Genomic DNA, 3623 nt, shown 5'->3' on the forward strand with positions numbered 1-3623 from the left:
GGGGTGGGGGGCGGGGGGGAGAGGGGTGGGGGCGCCTCCTGAGCCGTCCCGCGGCTCCTCTCGTCTTTCAACCCGCTGCCGCTTGTCCCGGCTCTGAATTGCTTATGGAACCGGGCAGAGAGAGATGAACTGAAATGAATACGCTACTCCCCACCTACGCCCGAAGGGACTACAGCAGCATAGCCTCCACAGCGAGGGACCTCCTGTCATGGCCTCACTGCCAACAAAAATTTTGGCTTTTACACCCATCCTTTTAGTGGCCGATCTCTTAATGAGACGGGGCTTAGAAGATTGCGCTGCCAGTCTGTCTGCCTGCTCTCATAACGGATTCCTAATGTGTTGCCCATTTTCACTTAAATTGGGCAGAGGAAAAGAAGTCTTACACATACTAAATTCCTAAAAGTCTTCGAAGAAAAGTCAGTGGCTGGGTTCGCACTGAGGAGAGTAGTAAAAAGGAAATTTGTGTGAGCGAGAAGGCGCTGGCACCCTTAGCTCAGCCTCCCGTCCCACTCCAAGACGTAGCCACTGGCTGGGCAGTCAGCTCCCATGTGCTGGCCCATCAGCCAGCACGCCTGGCCCCAAACCAAGCAACGCACGTGCTGCTGTTTGCCCCCCCAAATGGGGCGGCATGGGAAAAAGATGGGGGGAGAGGGTGACAACATTTATATGGGGAGCTGGGAGTACTCTTGCTTCAGACTTGGACTAAGATGTAGGGGACAGATCTACAGGAAGCTTGACCTCAGTCATTCTGCTGTGCAGAACAACCCATTATTCAATTTAAGTGGATTGCTTAAGGCCTGGATGTAAATTGTCATCAATTCACATTTAATTTTAAATTAATTGGTTTCTGAAATAAAAAATTTAACATTTCTTTTGCCTGGGCAAAGTCTTGCTTTACTGAAACCCACCCAGTGCTGCTGCTGCAAAGATGGCTTTTCTTGCGTACCGCTGAGAGTCTCGTTTACATTCTCCCTGTGCCATTCCCCCCGTGTCATTCCCCCCATGACCATGGCAAACCCACCCAGCTTATCTTCCCCTCCGTAAAACAAAGCAACACTCCCTGTTCCGCTGAAAGCTCCAGCGACTACAGTGCCATGGCTAGGAAAGAACCAGTCTCTGCGTCAACCATGAAACAAACAGAGGAACCAAGATTTTCGTGGTATGACCTGGGGTTGCAGGTCATGCAGCAATTGTTTCAGAGCCTGGTACTGCTTTACACTTCATGCTTTGCTTGCGATCTTCCCTTGGGCCACAGTAGGAAATCGCGATGTAGGAACCACTTGGGGAAGGACTGTCTGCTTCCATCTGTCTCGGAGGCAGGGAGAAGCCAGACCTGCTGGAACCGTCCTGCGCTGGAACCTTCCTGGCAGTCAGGGCTTAGTTGTAAAAATCGTCACCTTGTGTCTGTTCCTGGGGACAAGAAGCAGGTCAGCTGGAAAGGCAGCAGCCTACCCCAAGCTGTATTTTTACCTGTGTGTATATATGCTCTCAAGACTGGAAAACTAACATGCAACTAGCCAGATCAACTGTCTGCAGAGGAGCCGAATAGCATGTGTTTCTGTGCGGGCTGGGAGAGCTGAATCTCCAGGAACGTCCCCCTCAGGAGCCTTCCAAAACCAAATGCAGTCCCTCTCCTTCCCCTTCAGCCATTGTCACCAAACAGGTGGATCAGAAACCACCACGACCCTTTTTCTCACAAGAGAGCAAACAAGTACGGACTGGAGAGCAGAGTACAGATCAGGTGCCAGCAGTTCTGAGACTTTTCAAGGTCACAGTGCTCCCGTTTTGAACAGAGCTGTTGAAAGCTGGGGTGTGTTTTAAATTAAAAATGAATCGGATTGCTTAAATGCAAAAAAAATAATTTAACTGTCTCCACTGAAGCGTGGAAGGGAGGTGGTGGGCATTTTAGCAACCTCTGCACACAGAGTTATTGAGGGCAGTGATGGAGGAAAACAATGTGAGACTGGATCTGTAAGAAGCAGGCACCAGGCTGTCTTCACAGTCAAAGGTCTGCCTTTCTCATTTTCACACGTCTGCCTGAGAAATTAAATTGAATGCATACAAAAAAAAAAATACCATCTTCAACAGAGCTTGAAATTAAGTTTGTGCGAGAGCCTCTGGATTGTTCTAGGGGAGGGGGCTTCCCCTCCTCCAAGTGTAATTTCACCTCCAATCAGCCCCGAACATGATGAGAGACTGAGAGAAGTACCTCGCTCTGTTTAATAAGATTCATTCTCGCTTGCTCTTCTCTTTCCCCTTCTCCTCCCTGCTTTGTCTCCTGGGGCCTGCACCAGATCCCTGTTGAAAATGCAGCAGAGTGGCTGGGAAGCTTGGCCTTGAAAATGCAGGGCCCAAGGAGGGGAGGAACGATGCACTGGTGTAACACAGTGATACCAAGCAGGGTGCTCAGGCACTGTCGGTCAATATGTCTTATACACTGCCCTCCCGACCCCCAGGGTTTCTGTCAAGGGAAGAGGAAGGTACCATTAATCCTTGAACAGGCATCGTAGAGGCTTTCAGCCACCACAGCCAAGCAGAGCCGTCCCTCTTTTTTGAGGGTGACAGTGTTTTCTAGTGGGGTGGACGTTTCAGGTAACTCTGGCCACGGCAGTTCTTTCTCAGCCTTTCGCAGGATCTTGACTTGTAAACTTCACATTGCACTTTAAGCAATACCTTTGTGAATGTGATTTTTTTCTTACACTGGGATGGATTTGGCTTGTACTCTAGTATGCTAAATTTTTAGCAATGCTTCCTCAAGAGAGTCTTAAAAGTGCTTCCATGTTTCTGATGCTTCCTGTCCTTGCTGTTAAAAAACCCCAAAGTTACAGATAGCTGATGTGACGTACCTTGGCCAAATGACAGAGTCAATCAGTGAGAACATTAGAAACAGGACCTGGGTCTACTAGCTTCTCCCAGGCTTGTGGATTAGCCAACAGTGGGCTCCTGTCAAATAGGCCCATCCATTTGCCTCCGGTCTGGAGAGAGAAGGAGAAACCAAGAGACTAGAGTTGTTTCCCTACCTGATCCCATTGCACTGACATCTAGTGCCCCAGTGAGAGTTCATACGTTTTTCCCAGTAGGTTGTAGCTTACAGGGACTGGCAGAAGCAGGGACTGAAACAGTTGTGCGGTTGGTTAGGAAGGCTAGACCTTGTAATGCCTTAGCCTGCGCTTCCTTACCCTGTTGGTGCGGCTCCTGGGTGTCTTCCCCCTTGCCCCAGGAGATGCAGTGGGGCTGTAGTGCAGAGGGCCACAAGCTACTGCCCTTGCCTGCTTCCCATTGCTTCCTGTCTGGAGCAACTGGTCCTCCTCCAGCAGGAAGGAAGTTGAAAAATGTATCTTGAGAGGTTTCATGGCCTCCAGAACCACTTGGGAGAGACTTTTCACAGAGTAGACAGGCAAAATGGATATATGACCTTGGATCAATTTTTGCTGAGACCTGAGATGTGATGTGTACCCACATTCCTGCAGGAGACCCCTTGTGACTTACCATACTGCTACCAGGAGAGCTCGTCCTGGCTCTTCCCAGAGGGGAGGACAGGGTGCAGGAGCTGGCTGGCCCAACAGAGCTGGAGTGGATACCATGCACCCTGCAGAACAGACCTCACAACGTCACCCAGTAGA

Source organism: Pygoscelis adeliae, unplaced genomic scaffold (assembly GCF_000699105.1).
Source record: "Pygoscelis adeliae isolate BGI_AS28 unplaced genomic scaffold, ASM69910v1 Scaffold120, whole genome shotgun sequence".
NCBI classification, from domain to species: domain Eukaryota; kingdom Metazoa; phylum Chordata; class Aves; order Sphenisciformes; family Spheniscidae; genus Pygoscelis; species Pygoscelis adeliae.